Source organism: Triticum dicoccoides, chromosome 1A (genome assembly GCF_002162155.2).
Source record: "Triticum dicoccoides isolate Atlit2015 ecotype Zavitan chromosome 1A, WEW_v2.0, whole genome shotgun sequence".
Classification (NCBI taxonomy): Eukaryota; Viridiplantae; Streptophyta; class Magnoliopsida; order Poales; family Poaceae; genus Triticum; species Triticum dicoccoides.
The window spans coordinates 226,682,578-226,704,905 of NC_041380.1; positions in this window are offsets into that span (position 1 = coordinate 226,682,578).

The following is a 22,328-nucleotide window of genomic DNA, read 5'->3' on the forward strand; positions in this document are numbered from 1 at the left end:
TCTCACGTCACTTTTGGGCCAAGAGAAGATAGAGTCCAAGTCTCTCACGTTCTGGATTCAGATTCGGACTGCACAGACATACCTGACTCAAAACGCCAACAACTTTTTCATACGGATTCCGAATTGGGTGATTCGTTTTTTGTTGGAAACTAGATTTCGTGCTCTTTCCATCCCAATTGGATTCACCTTCAAATTCGTCCGGAGTGTTGAGTTACGGACGAAACAATCTGACGTTGCAGCAGAATCCGAGTCAAACTACAAGCCCAAAGGTGTTGCATCACCTCCACTTGGGCCCATGAGCCTTGTACGACCTAGGGTTAGTTTTAGGCTGCCTTGGGACGTCCTCCCACCTCCTTGGCCGCCACCCCTTGCTCCTATATAAGTAGATCCATCTAGTAGCTTTTTCCTTGGGATTTGTTTAGTTAAAAGTTAGCCATTGCAACTTCGTGTACTTCGTTTGTGTCCAACGACCAGACCAAGACCGCTTACGGATCCCCACCATTATCAATACTTCATATATATTCACAATATTTAGATTGCTTTATCATATTCTTGCTCGTTCTTCGATTGCTTGCAGGAATAGACCTTCGTGGTCAGGCTGATCATGCTTCCAGCATCGTCAGTAACCTCAGGAGATTGGTTTAGCGATTGCTAAGGCGCAACGTCGTGCACGTTTGTAGTCGGATCGTCAAAGTCGTCTCCACCAAATCGATAGTTATCATCTCATCGAAAGATCGGGACCCTCGCCTCTATCAATTGCCATATACCACCACCAATCCGAGTCTAGATATACCATCGCCATATACAACCACCAGTCCAAGATCCACCAGATTCATCTCCGCCACCAACACTAGTTTGAGTCTAGTATTTTCTTACTCTATTTTGGCTTTCCAGATCACGCGATACTCCGAGTCGTGACAGAGTAGGACTCCCGAACTTTCGTGCTACCCGCAGTAGAAAAATAGTTCCAAACTCAAAAAAATTCTGGCTAGGCAGCTTTTAGACCATTTGTAGACTTTTTCGAAAAAAATTGTTGCGGAGCAAAAAAAAGAGGAAAAAAGTGCAAAAAAAAGAAAAAAATTCAGAGAGTGCTCCTCCCTTGTTTACGTGCCGCACCGTGATTTTGTTCGTGTTCTAGGCTCAGGTCTCTAGTACGGTCTAGCCTAGGACCAGCACAGTACCGTCGTTGAGCGTTTATTCAACTTTGCATCTCTGAATTGATTTTTGCTGACCCTTTTTGCTACCATATTATAAGCCTTCCTAGCTCCACATACATCTACGTCGTGCGTTTGACTGTCCCTGGTAATCGCCCTATCCAAGATTTGAGAGTTTTGACTACGACGGTTGCCGATCACCGCCTGCTGCTGGGTAAGTACTGGTAAGAATTTGAGATTTGCTTGACGGATTTGTGACACCCACCCCCACCTCTTGTTAGTAGTCTGTAGGATCATATTCTTGTGTGTTTCTATTGCTGCTAACCATGGCAGGATCACAAGCCGACGAGACTGACTGGGAGAACATGACGAATAAGGAGTTGCATGATAAATTTCAGCAAATGATGAGTGGACAGGTGCAAGATGTGCTAAACAGATTTGAAGAGGCCATGGAGAAGATAGATGGCATGGAGAAGACAGTTGAAACAAAGCTCGATAACAAGTTTAATGAATTGCTTGCACGTTTTCCACCACCCCCACCGACTGCACCTAACGCCCCTCTACAACAACAACAACAACAACAACAACAACAACAACAACAACAACAACAACAACATCGCCTTCCAAATCAAGTGGGACAAGCACATCGCGTTCCCATTGACCCTGGGCAAAATTCTGGTGCCGCTGTTGATGCTTCTGTAGCTCCTGCTACTACTGCAGAGGTGGAGGACCATTACGAGGATGAGGTTGATCAAAATCAGAACTACGTGCAACCACCAGCACCACCACCACTAGGTCGTCCTCAGGTATATCATCACAACGGTAGGGCTGCTCAACCATATGAGGTACGAGATCATGACCATCTTCCTAAACTGTAATTGAATATTCCACCATTTGAGGGTAGATATGTTTACAATATCCTGAGGAGAGACGTGTTCCTGCCGCTGTTTGTGCTTTCACTAGTTTTGCATCTGTTTGGTGGTCTGAACATTGTAGATTATATCCTATTCCAGCTACTTGGGCTGCTTTGAAAACTGCTATGTGTACTTGTTGGGTTCCACCATATTATCAACGTGAATTACTTCAAAAATTGCAGCGCTTAAGACAAGGAAAAAATTCTGTAGAAGAATATTATCAGGAATTACAAACTGGCATGATTAGATGTGGTATTGTTGAGGAGAATGAAGCCATGCTTGCACGTTTTATGGGTGGATTAAATAGATAGACTCAGACCATTCTAGAGTATAAGGATTATACTAATATCACCCGTTTATTCCATCTTGCTTGTAAAGCTGAACGTGAAGTGCAGGATCGACAGGCATTGGCGCGAACTAACTATTCTGCAGGTCGATCTTCATCATGGACACCACGTGCATCCTCTACTTCCACTACACCAGCACCTCCATCAGGTGCCACCTCCAGCCGTGATACAAAAAAGTAGGCACAACCACCACCATCTGCCAAGAGCACACCTACCAGGCCTGCGCAGAGCTCTTCTTCTTCCATGGCATCAACAGGGCACACAAGTGATATTGTTTATCGTCGTTGTAAGGGAAGAGGATATTTTGCGAGAGAATGCAAATCTCAGCGTGTGATGATTTCTACTGAGGATGGTGGGTATGAGTCCGCTAGTGACTATGATGAGGAGACTTTGGCTCTTATTACACGTGAAGAACACGGTTGATGAGGACATCAATACAATTGTTACACCCACAGCCCCTGCTGCTATACATACTGGACCAATTACTAGAGCTCGTGCACGCCAACTAAATTACCAGGTACTTTCGTTTCTTGGTAATGATTCTAATGTTCATGAGAATATGATGCTGCCTAAATTGGATACATTTGTTTTGCTTACAAATGAAGGGCCTAGCTTGGAGAAGGATGAACATTGGAGCAAGAACAAGCATGGAGATGATGGCATGCGCAAGGGGAACAAGAACGGAGTTACAAGTGATGATTTCAGGACTTTGAAGCCACCATAATGGGCGCATGAAGCCTTGGACGAAATATACAAGATGCCACTTCATAAATTTCGTTCCGAGGTTATTATAGGTGCTGCGTCACCTTATTATTGGGCCAGGCCCATGTAATTTCGAAATACATAAGTATAGGCTATTTTTAGAGTCCGTATGTGTGGGGAAACAAGAGATAGGGTTGATTTCGGATCCCTCCACCAAGAGCCACGAAATTCCCCCCTCTTCCTCCATATATACAGCCCTTAGGGCATCGTTTAGACTTTGGGTTTTGTTTAGATTAAAAGTTCGCCATAGCTGCAACTTTGCGTACTTCGTTTGTGTTCAACGACCAGACAAAGGCGTCACAGAACCCCACCTTGATCAATAAAGCTTTCATCTTATATTCGCAATATCCAGATTGCAATCTCAGTTTCTTGCTTGTTCTTCGTTTGCTCGCAGGAAACAGACCCTCGTGGTCAGGTTGATCGTGCTCCGGCGTGGTCGATAACCTCTCAGAGTTGGTTTAGCGATTGCTAAGGCGCGACGTCCTCGCACGTTCGTAGTCGGATCGTCAAAGTCGACTTCCACCAAAGCGATATCCATCATCTCATCGAAAGACGGGACACCCCGCCTCTATCAAGTGGTATCAGATTTCCAGGTTGCTCGGTGAGATTTTACAGTTTTTTGTAGTTTAGATCGAGTCTGTTTTTTCATACCTACAGTCCACGAAAAAGCCAAAAAAAATTAGGGTTAGTTCATCATATCTGAACCAATCTGAGCCTTTGCATAATCTTTTTAGGGTTTTGCTTTGTTGAATTTGCGGTTGCATCGTCGTGTCTAGTTGCTGGTCTTAGAGTCTAGTCTTTTAGAGTTTCGAGTTCTGGTCATAAGTTGTCACGCTGCCGCCGCACCATCATCATCTCCCCTGCCATCTACCACTGCCGCTTATCCGCCACCGCTTCGAATCCATATCCATATACCACCACCGCTGTCATATACCACCACCGCTGCCATCTACTACCATATATCCACCACCAATCCGAGTTCTTGTCATATTAGATTTGTTTTCGAGATCCATCTAGATTCTGATTCGTGTTTCCTTGCCGGAGTAGGTTTCGAAAAAAAAAGAGTCCGGAAACCACGCTCCGTTTAGGCCCAAAATTTTTCGAAAACGCACTTTTCGAAAAATTTTCTGGCTATCCTATTTTTAGGTGTTTCTGAGTGTTTTGAGACAGGTGCCATTATAGGAAGTTTTTTTGACCCGTTTCCAGTTTTTGGGTCTGGGCAGTCAAAAAAAAAATTGGTCGAATTTTTTTTCGTGCCCATCCTGTCAGTTTGAGCTAGGAAGAGTTTTGAGACACTCGCCATTATAGTGATTTTTCGCAAAAAAAAAACAGCGCAAAAAAAAGAGCGCAAAAAAAAGAGCGAAAAAAAAAATTCCAGAGTGCTTTTCCCTTGTTTACGTGCCGCGCCGTGATTTTGTTGGTGTTCTAGGCTCGCGTCTCTAGCACAGTCTAGCCTAGGACCAGCACAGTACCGCCGTTGAGCGTTTATTCAACTTTGCATCTCTGAATTGATTATTGCTGACCCTTTTTGCTACCATATTATAAGCCTTCCCGGCTCTACATACATCTACGTGGTGCGTTTGACTCTCCCTGGTAATCGCTCTATCCAAGCTTTGAGAGTTTTTGACTACAACGGTTGCCGATCACCGCCTGCTGCTGGGTAAGAACTGGTAAGAATTTGAGATTTGCTTGACGGATTTGTGACACCCACCACCACCTCTTGTTAGTAATCTGTAGGATCATATTCTGTGTGTTTCTATTGCTGCTAACCATGCCAGGATCACAAGCCGACGAGACTGATTGGGAGAACATGACGAATAAGGATTTGCATGATAAATTTCAGCAAATGATGAGTGGACAGGTGCAAGATGTGTTAAACAGATTTGAAGAGGCCATGGAGAAGATAGATGGCATGGAGAAGACGTTCGAAACAAAGCTCGATAACAAGTTTAATGAATTGCTCGCGCGTCTTCCACCACCACCACCCGCTGCACCTAACGCACCTCTCCAACAACAACAACAACAACGACTACCTCCACGTCACGAAACAGACCTCCACCGAGCGAGCCGTGTCCCTCTTGCGTTTGGCCAAACTGTTGGTGCTGCTGTTGATACTTCTGTGGCTCCTGCTGTTGATGCGGAGGATGATGAGTATGTGGGCGATAATGAGGATGAGGTTGATCAAAATCAGAACTACGTGCACCCACCAGCACCACCACCAGCAGGTCGACCTCAGGTATATATTCGTAATGGTAGGCCTGCACCACCACCTCAGGTACGAGATGATGTCCATATTCCTAGACTGAAATTGAATATTCCACCATTTGAGGGTAGATATGTTCCTGATATATATCTTACTTGGGAGTTAGAAACTGAACAACGTTTTACATGTTTACAATATCCCGAGGAGAGACGGGTTGCTGCTGCTGTTTGTGCTTTCACTAGTTTTGCATGTGTATGGTGGTCTGAACATTGTAGATTATATCCTATTCCAACTACTTGGGCTGCTTTGAAAACTGCTATGCGTACGCGTTGGGTTCCCCCATATTATCAACGTGAGTTGCTTCAAAAATTGCAGCGTTTAAGACAGGGGAAAAATTCTGTAGAAGAATATTATCAGGAATTACAAACTGGCATGATTAGATGTGGTATTGTTGAGGAAAATGAAGCTATGCTTGCACGTTTTCTGGGTGGATTAAATAGAGAGATTCAGACCATTCTAGAATATAAGGAGTATACTAATATCACTCGTTTATTCCATCTTGCTTGTAAAGCTGAAGGTGAAGTGCAGGATCGACAAGCATTGGCGCGAACTAACTTTTCTGCAGGCCGACCTTCATCATGGACACCACGCGCATCTTCTACTTCAACTGCACCAGCACCTCAATCAGGTGCCTCCTCCAGTCGTGATACAAGAAAACAGGCACAACCACCATTATCTGCCAAGAGCGCACCTGCCGGGCCTGCACAGAGTTCTTCTTCCATGGCATCAACAGGGCACACAAGTGATATTATTTGTCGTTGTAAGGGAGGAGGTCATTATGCGAGAGAATGCAAATCTCCGCGTGTGATGATTACTACTGCGGATGGTGGATATGAGTCTGCTAGTGACTATGATGAGGAGACTTTGGCTCTTATTACACGTGAAGAACATGGTGGAGATGATTCTGATCATGAGACGCAATACATGGCTCCTGAAGACGCTGACAGGTATGAATGTTTAGTTGCTCAACGTGTTTTGAGTGTGCAGGTCACACAAGCTGAGCAAAATCAGAGGCACAATTTGTTCCATACCAAGGGAGTTGTGAAGGAACGTTCTGTGCGCGTCATCATAGACGGAGGTAGTTGCAACAACTTGGCTAGCATGGAGATGGTGGAGAAGCTTTCTCTCACCACAAGACCACATCCATATCCTTACTACATCCAATGGTTCAACAACAGCGGCAAGGTTAAGGTAACACGTACTGTTCGTGTGCATTTTAGTATCTCTACATATGCTGATTATGTTGATTGTGATGTGGTACCTATGCTAGCATGTTCCTTATTACTTGGTAGACCATGGCAATTTGATAAAAACTCTGTACACCATGGTAGAAACAATCACTATACTCTTGTTCATAAGGATAAAAATATTACTTTGCTTCCTATGACTCCTGATTCCATTTTGAAAGATGATATTAATAGAGCTAATAAAGCCAAACAGGAGAAGAATAAGAGTGAAAATCACATTGTGGCAAAAGAATTTGAGCAACAAATGAAGCCTAATAATAAACCATCTAGTGTTGCTTCTGAAATTAAATTGAAAAGTGCATGTTTATTTGCCACCAAATCTGATATTGATGAGCTAGATTTCAGCAAATCTGTTTGCTATGCTTTTGTGTGCAAAGAGGCATTATTTTCATTCGAGGACGTGCCTTCCTCTTTGCCTCCTGCTGTCACTAACATTTTGTAGGAGTTCGCTGACGTTTTTCCACAAGACGTGCCACCGGGATTACCGCCTATTCGAGGGATTGAGCATCAGATTGACTTAATTCCCGGTGCTTCACTGCCAAACCGTGCACCATACCGTACCAATCCAGAGGAGACGAAGGAGATTATGCGTCAAGTACAAGAGCTTCTCGACAAAGGTTATATACGCGAATCCCTTAGTCCTTGTACTGTTCCTATTATTCTAGTGCCGAAAAAGGATGGTACATCACGTATGTGTGTTGATTGTAGAGGCATTAATAATATTACTATTCGTTATCGTCATCCTATTCCTAGGCTAGATGATATGCTTGATGAATTGAGTGGCTCTACAATATTCTCCAAAGTTGATTTGCGTAGTGGCTACCATCAAATTCGTATGAAATTGGGAGATGAATGGAAAACAGCATTTAAAACTAAGTTTGGATTATATGAGTGGTTAGTCATGCCTTTTGGGTTAACTAATGCACCTAGTACTTTCATGAGATTAATGAACGAAGTTTTACGTGCTTTCATTGGACGATTTGTGGTAGTTTACTTTGATGACATATTGATTTGTAGCAGATCTTTGGGAGAACATTTGGAACATTTACGTGCTGTTTTTGTTGCTCTACGTGATGCACGTTTGTTTGGTAACCTTGGGAAGTGCACCTTTTGCACCGACCGAGTATCTTTTCTTGGCTATGTTGTTACTCCACAAGGAATTGAAGTTGATAAAGCCAAGATTGAAGCTATTGAGAGTTGGCCGCAACCCAAAACGGTCACACAAGTGAGGAGTTTTCTTGGCCTCGCTGGATTCTATAGGCGTTTTGTGAGAGATTTCAGCACCATTGCTGCACCTCTCAATGAGCTTACAAAGAAAGATGTGCCTTTTCTTTGGGGTACCACACAGGAAGAAGCCTTCTCGGTATTGAAAGATAAGTTGACACATGCTCCTTTACTCCAACTTCTTGATTTTAATAAGACTTTTGAGCTTGAATGTGATGCTAGTGGAATTGGATTAGGAGGTGTGTTATTACAAGATGGCAAACCTGTTGCATACTTTTCTGAAAAATTGAGTGGGCCTAGTCTGAATTATTCTACTTATGATAAAGAATTATATGCTCTTGTTCGGGCTTTAGAAACATGGCAACATTATTTATGGCCGAAAGAATTTGTTATACATTCTGATCATGAATCTTTGAAACATATTAAAAGTCAAGCTAAACTGAATCGTAGACATGCTAAATGGGTTGAATTCATTGAGACTTTCCCTTATGTCATTAAACACAAGAAGGGAAAAGAAAATGTTATTGCTGATGCATTGTCTCGTCGCTATACTATGCTTTCACAACTTGACTTCAAAATATTTGGTTTGGAGACCATCAAAGATCAATATGTGCATGATGCTGATTTTAAAGATGTAATGCAGAATTGCAAAGAAGGAAGAATGTGGAACAAGTTTGTCGTTAACGATGGATTTGTGTTTCGTGCTAACAAGCTATGCATTCCAGCTAGCTCCGTTCGTCTTTTGTTGTTGCAGGAGGCGCATGGAGGAGGATTAATGGGACACTTTGGCGTGAAGAAGACGGAGGACGTACTTGCTACACATTTCTTTTGGCCAAAGATGAGACGGGATGTAGAGCGTTTTATTGCTCGCTGCACTACATGTCAAAAAGCTAAGTCACGACTCAATCCTCATGGTTTATATATGCCTTTGCCTGTACCTAGTGTTCCTTGGGAGGATATATCTATGGACTTTGTTTTAGGTTTACCTCGAACAAAGAAGGGGAGGGATAGCATATTTGCTGTCGTGGATAGATTCTTGAAAATGGCACACTTTATACCATGTCATAAAAGCGATGATGCTGTTAATGTTGCTGATTTGTTCTTTCGTGAAATTATTCGCTTGCATGGTGTGCCAAATACTATTGTTTCAGATCGTGATACTAAATTTCTTAGCCACTTTTGGAGATGTTTATGGGCTAAGTTGGGGACTAAACTGCTTTTTAGTACTACTTGTCACCCCCAAACTGATGGACAAACTGAAGTAGTCAATAGAACGTTGTCTACTATGCTTAGGGCTGTTTTGAAGAATAATAAGAAAATGTGGGAGGAATGCTTGCCTCATATTGAATTTTCTTATAATCGCTCATTGCATTCTACTACTAAGATGTGCCCTTTTGAAGTTGTGTATGGTTTCCTACCTTGTGCACCTATTGATTTGTTGCCTCTTCCATCTTCGGAGAAGGTTAATTTTGATGCTAAACAACGTGCTGAATTGATTTTAAAAATGCATGAGTTAACTAAGGAAAACATTGAGCGTATGAATGCTAAATATAAACTTGCTGGAGATAAGGGTAGAAAACATGTTGTGTTTGCACCTGGAGATCTTGTTTGGTTACATTTGCGTAAGGATAGATTTCCTGATTTGCGCAAATCAAAGTTAATGCCACGTGCTGATGGTCCCTTTAAGGTGTTAGAGAAAATAAATGATAATGCATATAAACTTGAGCTACCTGCAGATTTTGGGGTTAGTCCCACTTTTAACATTGCAGCTTTGAAGCCTTATTTGGGTGAGGAAGATGAACTTCCGTCGAGGACGACTTCATTTCAAGAAGGGGAGGATGATGAGGACATCAATACAATTGTTACACCCACAGCCCCTGCTGCTATACATACTGGACCAATTACTACAGCTCGTGCACGCCAACTAAATTACCAGGTACTTTCGTTTCTTGGTAATGATTCTAATGTTCATGAGAATATGATGCTGCCTAAATTGGATACATTTGTTTTGCTTACAAATGAAGGGCCTAGCTTGGAGAAGGATGAACATTGGAGCAAGAACAAGCATGGAGATGATGGCATGCGCAAGGGGAACAAGAACGGAGTTACAAGTGATGATTTCAGGACTTTGAAGCCACCATAATGGGTGCATGAAGCCTTGGACGAAATATACAAGATGCCACTTCATAAATTTCGTCCCGAGGTTATTATAGGTGCTGCGTCACCTTATTATTGGGCCAGGCCCATGTAATTTCGAAATACATAAGTATAGGCTATTTTTAGAGTCCGTATGTGTGGGGAAACAAGAGATAGGGTTGATTTCGGATCCCTCCACCAAGGGCCACGAAATTCCCCCCTCTTCCTCCATATATACAGCCCTTAGGGCATCGTTTAGACTTTGGGTTTTGTTTAGATTAAAAGTTCGCCATAGCTGCAACTTCGCGTACTTCGTTTGTGTTCAACGACCAGACAAAGGCGTCACAGAACCCCACCTTGATCAATAAAGCTTTCATCTTATATTCGCAATATCCAGATTGCAATCTCAGTTTCTTGCTTGTTCTTTGTTTGCTCCCAGGAAACAGACCCTCGTGGTCAGGTTGATCGTGCTCCGGCGTGGTCGATACCCTCTCGGAGTTGGTTTAGCGGTTGCTAAGGCGCGACGTCCTCGCACGTTCGTAGTCGGATCGTCAAAGTCGACTTCCACCAAAGCGATATCCATCATCTCATCGAAAGACGGGACACCCTGCCTCTATCAACAGTGGAGAAGATTCTGATCATGAGACGCAATACATGGCTCCTGAAGATGCTGACAGGTATGAATGTTTAGTTGCTCAACGTGTTTTGAGTGTGCAGGTCACACAAGTTGAGCAAAATCAGAGGCATAATTTGTTCCATACAAAGGGAGTTGTGAAGGAACGTTCTATTCGCGTCATCATAGATGGAGCGAGTTGCAACAACTTGGCTAGCATGGAGATGGTAGAGAAGCTATCTCTCACCACAAGACCACATCCACATCCTTACTACATCCAATGGTTCAACAACAGCGGCAAGGTTAAGGTAACACGTACTGTTCGTGTGCATTTTAATATCTCTTAATATGCTGATTATGTTGATTGTGATGTGGTACCAATGCAAGCATGTTCCTTATTACTTGGTAGACCATGGCAATTTGATAAAAATTCTATACACCATGGTAGAACTAATCAGTATACTCTTGTTCATAAGGATAGCCATATTACTTTGCTTCCTATGACTCCTGAATCCATTTTGAAAGATGATATTAATAGAGCTAATAAAGCAAAACAGGAGAAAAATAAGAGTGAAAATCAGATTGTGGCAAAAGAGTTTGAGCAACAAATGAAACCTAATAATCAACCACCTAGTGTTGCTTCTGAAATTAAATTGAAAAGTGCATGTTTACTTGCCACAAAATCTTATATTGATGAGCTAGATTTCAGCAAATCTGTTTACTATGCTTTTGTATGCAAAGAGGCATCATTTTCATTTGAGGACGTGCCTTCCTCTTTGCCCCCTGCTGTCACTAACATTTTGCAGGAGTTTGCTGACGTCTTACCTCAAGACGTGCCACCGGGATTACCACCTATTCGAGGGATTGAGCATCAAATTGACTTAATTCCCGGTGCATCGCTACTGATAGAGGCAAAGGTGTCCCGTCTTTCGATGAGATGATGGATATCGCTTTGGTGGAAGTCGACTTTGACGATCCGACTACGAACGTGCGAGGACGTCGCGCCTTAGCAATCGCTAAACCAACTCTAGATGGTTTATTATTAGGCTTCATTTGTTGCTCAAATTCTTTTGCCACAATCTGATTTTCACTGTTATTCGTCTCCTGTTTTGCTTTATTAGCTCTATTAATATCATCTTTCAAAATGGAATCAGGAGTCATAGGAAGCAAAGTAATAGTTTTATCCTTATGAACAAGAGTATAGTGATTGTTTCTACCATGGTGTACAGAATTTTTATCAAATTGCCATGGTCTACCAAGTAATAAGGAACATGCTTGCATAGGTACCACATCACAATCAACATAATCAGCATATGTAGAGATACTAAAATGCACACGAACAGTACGTGTTACCTTAACCTTGCCGTTGTTGTTGAACCATTGGATGTAGTAAGGATGTGGATGTGGTCTTGTGGTGAGAGAAAGCTTCTCCACCATCTCCATACTAGCCAAGTTGTTGCAGCTCCCTCCGTCTATGATGACGCGCACAGAACGTTCCTTCATAACTCCCTTGGTATGGAACAAATTGTGCCTCTGATTTTGCTCAGCTTGTGTGATCTGCACACTCAAAACACGTTGAGCAACTAAACATTCATACCTGTCAGCGTCTTCAGGAGCCATGTATTGCGTCTCATGATCAGAATCATCTCCACCATGTTCTTCACGTGTAATAAGAGCCAAAGTCTCCTCATCATAGTCACTAGCAGACTCATATCCACCATCCGCGGTAGCAATCATCACACGCGGAGATTTGCATTCTCTCGCATAATGACCTCCTCCCTTACAACGACGACAAATAAAATCACTTGCGTGCCCTGTTGATGCCATGGAAGAAGAAGAACACTGTGCAGGCCCCGCAGGTGCGCTCTTGGCAGATAATGGTGGTTGTGCCTGTTTTCTTGTATCACGGCTGGAGGTGGCACCGGATGGAGGTGCTGGTGCAGTTGAAGTAGAAGATGCACGTGGTGTCCATGATGAAGGTCGGCCTGCAGAAAAGTTAGTTCGCCCCAATGCTTGTCGATCCTGCACTTCACGTTCAGCTTTACAAGCAAGATGGAATAAACGAGTGATATTAGTACACTCCTTATAGTCTAGAATGGTCTGAATCTCTCTATTTAATCCACCCAGAAAACGTGCAAGCATAGCTTCATTCTCCTCAACAATACCACATCTAATCATGCCAGTTTGTAATTCCTGATAATATTCTTCTACAAAAATTTTCCCTTGTCTTAAACGCTGCAATTTTTGAAGCAATTCACGTTGATAATATGGTGGAACCCAACGCGTACGCATAGCAGTTTTCAAAGCAGCCCAAGTAGTTGGAATAGGATATAATCTACAATGTTCAGACCACCATACACATGCAAAACTAGTGAAAGCACAAACAGCAGCAGCAACTCGTCTCTCCTCAGGATATTGTAAACATGTAAATCGTTGTTCAGTTTCTAACTCCCAAGTAAGATATATATCAGGAACATATCTACCCTCAAATGGTGGAATATTCAATTTCAGTTTAGGAATATGGACATCATCTCGTACCTGAGGTGGTGGTGCAGGCCTACCATTACGAATATATACCTGAGGTCGACCTGCTGGTGGTGGTACAGGTGGCTGCACGTAGTGCTGATTTTGATCAACCTCATCCTCATAATCTCCCACATAATCATCCTCCTCCGCATCAGCAGTAGGAGCCACAGAAGTATCAACAGTAGCACCAACAGTTTGGCCAAACGCAAGAGGAACACGGCTCGCTCGGCGAAGGTCTGTTTCGCGACGTGGAGGTAGTCGTTGTTGTTGTTGTTGGAGAGGTGCGTTAGGTGCAGCGGGTGGTGGTGGTGGAAGACGCGCGAGCAATTCATTAAACTTGTTATCGAGCTTTGTTTCAAACGTCTTCTCAAGGCCAGTGATCTTCTCCATGGCCTCTTCAAAATTGTTCAGCACATCTTGCACCTGTTCAGTCATCATTTGCTGAAACTTATCATGAAGCTCCTTGTTCGATAAATTCTCCCAGTCAATCTCGTCGGCTTGTGATCCTGGCATGGTTAGCAGCAATAGAAACACACAAGAATATGATCCTACAGACTACGAACAAGTGGTGGTGGTGGGTGTCACAAATCCGTCAAGCAAAACTCAAATTCTTACCAGTTCTTACCCAGCAACAGGCGGTGATCGACAACCGTTGTAGTCAAAACTCTCAAAGCTTGGATAGAGCGATTACCAGGGAGAGTCAAACGCACGACATAGATGTATGTGGAGCTAGGAAGGCTTATAATATGGTAGCAAAAAGGGTCAGCAATAATCAATTCAGAGATGCAAAGTTGAATAAACGCTCAACGACGGTACTGTGCTGGTCCTAGGCTAGACTGTGCTAGAGACGCGAGCCTAGAACACCAACAAAATCACAGCGCGACATGTAAACAAGGGAGGAGCACACTCTGAATTTTTTTTCTCTTTTTTTGCACTTTTTTTCCTCTTTTTTTTTGCTCCGCAACAAATTTTTTTTTGAAAAAGTCTACAAATGGTCTAAAAACTGCCTAGCCAGAATTTTCCAGACTTAGTTTTTTTTTTGAAATTGGAACTATTTTTCTTCTGCGGATGGCTCGGAAGTTGGGGAGTCCTTCTCTGTCACGACTCGGAGTATCGCGTGATCTAGAAATTGAGAATAATGCAACAATTACTGGACTCGGACTAGGACTGGTGGCGGAGATGAATCTGGTGGAACTCGGACTGGTGGCGGAGATGAATCTGGTGGAACACGGACAGGTGGCGGATATATGTTGCAGGTGAACTCGGATTGGCGTGATGGCGGCGGATATGTGGTGGCGTATATGGATTCGGATTGGCGGTGAATATGTAGTGGTGGTATATGGCAACAGCGACGATGATGATGCGGTGGTGATATATGGCAGCGGCCGTGACAACCTGTGAACAGAACTCAAAACTCTAAAAGACTAGACGCTAAGACCAGCAACTGGACACGACGATGCAACCGCAAATTCAACAAAGCAAATATAGAAAAGATTATGCAAGGCTCAGATTGGTTCGGATGGGATGAACTAACCCTAATTTTTTTTGGCTTTTTCGTGGACTATAGGTATGAAGAACAGACTCGATCTAAACTACGAAAAACTGTAAAATCTCACCGAGCAACCTGGAAATTTGATACCACTTGATAGAGGCAAAGGTGTCCCGTCTTTCGATGAGATGATGGATATCGCTTTGGTGGAAGTCGACTTTGACGATCCGACTACGAACGTGCGAGGACGTCGCGCCTTAGCAATCGCTAAACCAACTCCGAGAGGTTATTGACCACGCCGGAGCACGATCAACCTGACCACGAGGGTCTGTTTCCTGCGAGCAAACGAAGAACAAGCAAGAAACTAAGATTGCAATCTGGATATTGCGAATATAAGATGAAAGCTTTATTGATCAAGGTGGGGTTCTGTGACGCCTTTGTCTGGTCGTTGAACACAAACGAAGTACGCGAAGTTGCAGCTATGGCGAACTTTTAATCTAAACAAAACCCAAAGTCTAAACGGTGCCCTAAGGGCTGTATATATGGAGGAAGAGAGGGGGAATTTCGTGGCCCTTGGTGGAGGGATCCGAAATCAACCCTATCTCTTGTTTCCCCACACATACGGACTCTAAAAATAGCCTATACTTATGTATTTTGAAATTACATGGGCCTGGCCCAATAAAAAGGTGACGCAGCACCTATAATAGCCTCGGGACGAAATTTATGAAGTGGCATCTTGTATATTTCGTCCATGGCTTCATGCACCCATTATGGTGGCTTCAATGTCCTGAAATCATCACTTGTAACTCCGTTCTTGTTCCCCTTGCGCATGGCATCATCTCCATGCTTGTTCTTGCTCCAATGTTCATCCTTCTCCAAGCTAGGCCCTTCATTTTTAAGCAAAACAAATGTATCCAATTTAGGCAGCATCATATTCTCATGAACATTAGAATCATTACCAAGAAACGAAAGTACCTGATAATTTAATTAGCATGCGCGAGCTCTAGTAATTGGTCCCGTATATGTAGTAGTAGGGGCTGTGGGTGTAACAATGGTATTGATGTCCTCATCAGCTACCCAACCGTGCACCATACCGTACCAATCCAGAGGAGACGAACGCGATTATGCGTCAAGTACATGAGCTGCTCGACAAAGGTTACATACGCGAATCTCTTAGTCCTTGTGTTGTTCCTCTTATACTAGTTCCTAAAAAGGATGGTACATCGCGTATGTGTGTTGATTGTAGAGGCATTAATAATATTACTATTCGTTATCGTCATCCTATTCCTAGACTAGATGATATGCTTGATGAATTGAGTGGCTCTACAATTTTCTCCAAAGTTGATTTGCGTAGTGGATACCATCAAATTCATATGAAATTTGGAGATGAATGGAAAACAACATTTAAAAGTAAGTTTGGTTTATATGAGTGGTTAGTCATGCCTTTTGGGTTAACTAATGCACCTAGTACTTTCATGAGACTAATGAACGAAGTTTTACGTGCTTGGACGATTTGTGGTAGTCTATTTTGATGATATACTGATTTATAGCAGATTTCCGGAGGAACATTTGGAACATTTACGTGCTGTTTTTATTGCTCTACGTGAAGCACGTTTTTTGGTAACCTTGGGAAGTGCACCTTCTGCACCGATCGAGTATCTTTTTTTAGCTATGTTGTTACTCCATAGGGAATTGAAGTTGATAAAGTCAAGATTGAAGCTATCGAGAGTTGGCCGCAGCCCAAAACGGTCACACAAGTGAGGAGTTTCCTTGGCCTCGCTGGATTCTATAGGCGTTTTGTGAGAGATTTCAGCACCATTGTTGCACCTCTCAACGAGCTTACAAAGAAGGATGTGCCTTTTGTTTGGGGTACATCATAGGAAGAAGCCTTCACGGTATTGAAAGATAAGTTGACACATGCTCCTTTACTCCAACTTCTTGATTTTAATAAGACTTTTGAGCTTGAATGTGATGCTAGTGGAATTGGATTAGGAGGTGTTGATGAGGACATGACTACTTTGGATACGACCAAAAATATTGCATACATGCATATTTGTCAGGTGATTTCTAATGCAAACTATTCAATAGTCTATTTATGTTATCCAGAACAAAAATACTTCACACACTTTTGTGTTTTGTCTAATTGCAGGTGTATGGGACATTTGTACAATCCACATATGAAGATAAGGGAAAAGGAGATGTTTAGGTTGTGTTCAAAAATTCCTCTCACGTCACTTTTGGGCCAAGAGAAGATAGAGTCCAAGTCTCTCACGTTCTGGATTCAGATTCGGACTGCACAGACATACCTGACTCAAAACGCCAACAACTTTTTCATACGGACTCCGAATTGGGTGACTCTTTTTTTGTTGGAAACTAAATTTCGTGCTCTTTCCATCCCAAATGGATTCACCTTGAAATTCGTCCGGAGCGTTGAGTTACGGACGAAACAATCTGACGCTGCAGCAGAATCCGAGTCAAACTACAAGCCCAAAGGTGTTGCATCACCTCCACTTGGGCCCATGAGCCTTGTACGACCTAGGATTAGTTTTAGGCTGCCTTGGGACGTCCTCCCACCTCCTTGGCCGCCACCCCTTGCTCCTATATAAGTAGATCCATCTAGTAGCTTTTTCCTTGGGATTTGTTTAGTTAAAAGTTAGCCATTGCAACTTCGTGTACTTCGTTTGTGTCCAACGACCAGACCAAGACCGCTTCCGGATCCCCACCATTATCAATACCTCATATATATTTGCAATATTCAGATTGCTTTATCATATTCTTGCTCGTTCTTCGATTGCTTGCAGGAATAGACCTTCGTGGTCAGGCTGACTGTGCTTACGGCATCGTCAGTAACCTCAGGAGATTGGTTTAGCGATTGCTAAGGCGCAACGTCGTGCACGTTTGTAGTCGGATCGTCAAAGTCGTCTCCGCCAAATCGATAGTTATCATCTCATCGAAAGATCGGGACACCCTCGCCTCTATCAAGTGGTATCAGTTTTCAGGTTGCTCGGTGAGAATTTCCAGTTTTCCTAGATTAGATTTATTTTCTTACCTATTGTCCAAGAAAAATCCACAAAAAAGAGTTAGATCTATTCGTCCTTTGTCCAAGCCAGTCTGAGCCTTTGCAATTTTCTTTTCATTGCTTGCATAGTTGAATTATCGGTTGCATCGTCGTGTCGAGTTGCTGGTCTTAGTGTCTAGGTCGTTTAGAGTTTCGAGTTCTGTTCACATTAGTCACGTCGCCGCTGCATCGTTATCCCTTCCGCTGTCCACCACCCATCCATCAATTTCCTCCATGTGCTACCCACCGTTCATTGTCATAATCATAGTTGAGATCGTTCCCATCTTCGCTTGATCCAATCTACATCTTATCTAGTTTGTTTTGGAAAGAGGGAGAGAGAAAAAAAGATGGAGAAAAAAACGAGAGAAACAAAGTAAAAAAAGTCAAAGAAAAAAAAAGAAAGGAAAAGAAAAAAAGTGTGAGAAAAAAAAGAGAGGAGAAAAAAAATAAAATTCGGATCTATCTAGACTCAATCTCGTAGTTGAATTCGGATTGGAATCTATTTTGTGCACTGTTCAGTAAAACAGGCATAACTTCCTCATATGAAGTCCGTTTTGGCTCCGCGAGTACTCAAATGAAAGCTAGCGATGAGCCGCATCTAAATAGTTGCAGAAGCTAGTTCAGTATTTGGCTCCTCAACATCAGCTTCTAAATAGGTCTACTGCTATTGTGATCTTCACTTATATCTTGCTGTCCAGAGCTACTTCATATCCTTTATTGATGCTAGTTGTGCTACCACGTGACCTCATTAGTGTTCTAGGCTCGCGTCTCTAGTTTGGTCTAGCCTAGGACCAGCACAGTACCGTCGTTGAGCATTTATTTAACATTGCATCTCTGAATTGATTATTGCTAATCTTTTGCTACCATATATAGCCAACCCAGCTCCACATATTTCTACACCGTGTATACGTACGTTCCCCTGGCAATCGTTTTACACAATCTTTGGAGTTATTTGACACCGCTGGTTGCCTGTCACCACTTGCCGCATGGTAAGAACTTGTAAGATAATGATATTTGCTTTACTGTGAGCACTTTACAACCTGATGAGGACATCAATACCATTGTTACACTCACAACCCCTACTGTTACATATACTGGACCAATTACTAGAGCTCGCGCACGCCAATTAAATTACCAGGTACTTTCGTTTCTTAGTAATGATTCTAATGTTCATGAGATTATGATGCTGCCTAAATTGGATACATTTGTTTTGCTTACAAATGAAGGGCCTAGCTTGAAGGATGAACATTGGAGCAAGAACACACATGGAGTTGATGGCATGCGCAAGGGGATCAAGAACGAAGTTACAATTGATGATTTCAGGACTTTAAAGCCGCCATAAGGAGTGCATGAAGCCTTGGATGAAATATACAAGATGCCACTTCATAATATTCGTCCATAGGCTATTCTAGGTGCTGCGTCACCTTATTAATGGGCCAGGCCCATGTAATTTCGAAATACTTAAGTATAGCCTATTTTTAGAGTCCGTATGTGTGGGGAAACAAGAGTTAGGGTTGGTTTCGGACCCCACCCTCAAGGGCCACGAAATTCCCCCCTCTTCCTCCATATATACAGCCCTTAGGGCGTCGTTTAGACTTTGGGTTTTGTTTAGACCAAAAGTTCGCCATAGCTGCAACTTCGCGTACTTCGTTTGTGTCCAACGACCAGACCAAGACGTCCCAGAACCCCACCTTGATCAATAAAGCTTTCATCTTATATTCGCAATATCCAGATTGCAATCTTAGTTTCTTGCTTGTTCTTCGTTTGCTCGCAGGAAACAGACCCTCGTGGTCAGGTTGATCGTGCTCCGGCGTGGTCAATAACCCTCGGAAGTTGGTTTAGCGATTTCTAAGGCGCGACGTCTCGCACGTTCGTAGTCGGATCGTCAAAGTCGACTCCCACAGAAAATGATAGCCACCATCTCATCGAAACATCGGGACCCTCGCCTCTATCAAGTGGTATTAGATTTCCAGGTTGCTCGATGAGATTTTACAGTTTTTCGTAGATTAGATCGAGTCTGTTCTTCATACCTACAGTCCACGAAAAAGCCACAAATTTTTTTTTAGGGTTAGTTCATCATATCTGAACCAATCTGAGCCTTTGCATAATCTTTTTAGGGTTTTTGCTTTGTTGAATTTGCGGTTGCATCGTCGTGTCAAGTTGCTGGTCTTAGAGTCTAGTCTTTTAGAGTTTCGAGTTCTGGTCATAAGTTGTCACGCCGCCGCCGCACCATCATCATCGCCCATCTACCACTTTTGCTTATCCGCTACCGCTCTGAATCCATATCCATATACCACCACCAATCCGTATCCATATACCACCACCAATCTGTATCCATATACCACCACCGCTACCATATACCACCACCGCTGCCATATACCACAACCATATATCCACCACCAATCCGAGTTCTTCTCATATTAGGTTTGTTCTTGAGATCAATCTAAATTCTGTTTCGTGTTTCCTTGCCTGCGTAGGTCTCGGAAAAAAAAAGAGTTTGGAGACCCCCGGGCAGTTTTTAGGCCAAAAATTTCACGGGCAAATTTTTTTCCCTATCCTATTTTTAGGCTTTTCTGAGTCTTTTGAGCCACGTACCATCCCAGTGATTTTTTGTCGCACTTTTTCGTCGTCGCTGCCCTGATTTCTGAAAAAAAAAGTGAATTTTTTTTTTGTGCCCATCCTATCAGTTTAACGAGGGAAGAGTTTTGAGACACTCGCCATTATAGTGATTTTTCACAAAAAAAAGAGGAGCGCAAAAAAAGGAGCGCAAAAAAAAAGAGCGAAAAAAAGAGTTCCAGAGTGTGCTTTTCCCTTATTTACGTGCAACGCCGTGATTTTGTTAGTATTCTAGGCTCGCGTCTCTAGCACGGTCTAGCCTAGGACCAGCACAGTACCATCGTTGAGCGTTTATTCAACTTTGCATCTCTGAATTGATTATTGCTGACCCTTTTTGCTACCATAATATAAGCCTTCCCAGCTCCACATACATCTACGTCATGCGTTTGACTCTCTCTGGCAATCGCTCTATCCAAGCTTTTGAGAGTTTTGACTACAACGGTTGCCGATCACCGCCTGCTGCTGGGTAAGAACTGGTAAGAATTTGAGATTTGCTTGACGGATTTGTGACACCCGCCACCACCACCACTTGTTAGTCTGTAGGATCATATTCTTGTGTGTTTCTATTGCTGCTAACCATGCCAGGATCACAAGTCGACGAGACTGACTGGGAGAACTTGACGAACAAGGAGCTTCATGATACGTTTCAGCAAATGATGAGTGGACAGGTGCACGATGTGATAAACAGATTTGAAGAGGCCATGGAGAAGATAGATGGCATGGAGAAGACGTTTGAAACAAAGCTCGATAACAAGTTTGCTGAATTGCTTTCGCGTTTTCCACCACCACCACCGGCTACTCCTGCCGCACCTCTGCAACAACAGCAACAACATCGACTACCTCCACGTCGGGAAACAGCCCTCCGCCGAGCGAGCCGTGTCCCTCTTCAGTCGGGCCAAACTGCTGGTGCGGCTGTTGATACTTCTGTGGCTCCTACTGCTGATGAGGACATGACTACCTTGGATACGACCAAAAATATTGCATACATGCATATTTGTCAGGTGATTTCTAATGCAAACCATTCAATAATCTATTTATGTTATCCAGAACAAAAATATTTCACACACTTTTGTGTTTTGTCTAATTGCAGGTGTATGGGACATTTGTACAATCCACATATGAAGATAAGGGAAAAGGAGAAGTTTATGTTGTGTTCAAAAAGTCCTCTCACGTCACTTTTGGGCCAAGAGAAGATAGAGTCCAAGTCTTTCACGTTCTGGATTCAGATTCGGACTGCACAGACATACCTGACTCAAAACGCCAACAACTTTTTCATACGGACTCCGAATTGGGTGATTCTTTTTTTGTTGGAAACTAGATTTCGTGCTCTTTCCAACCCAATTGGATTCACCTTCAAATTCATCCGGAGCGTTGAGTTACGGACGAAACAATCTGACGTTGCAGCAGAATCCGAGTCAAACTACAAGCCCAAAGGTGTTGCATCACCTCCACTTGGGCCCATGAGACTTGTACGACCTAGGGTTAGTTTTAGGCTGCCTTGGGACGTCCTCCCACCTCCTTGGCCGCCACCCCTTGCTCCTATATAAGTAGATCAATCTAGTAGCTTTTTCCTTGGGATTTGTTTAGTTAAAAGTTAGCCATTGCAACTTCGTGTACTTCGTTTGTGTCCAACGACCAGACCAAGACCGCTTACGGATCCCCACCATTATCAATACCTCATATATATTTGCAATATTCAGATTGCTTTATCATATTCTTGATCGTTCTTTGATTGCTTGCAGGAATAGACCTTCGTGGTCAGGCTGACCGTGCTTCCGGCATCGTCAGTAACCTCAGGAGTTTGGTTTAGCGATTGCTAAGGCGCAACATCGTGCATGTTCGTAGTCGGATCGTCAAAGTCGTCTCCACCAAATCGATAGTTATCATCTCATCGAAAGATCGGGACACCCTCGCCCCTATCAAGTGGTATCAATTTTCAGGTTGCTCGGTGAGAATTTCCAGTTTTCCTAGATTAGATT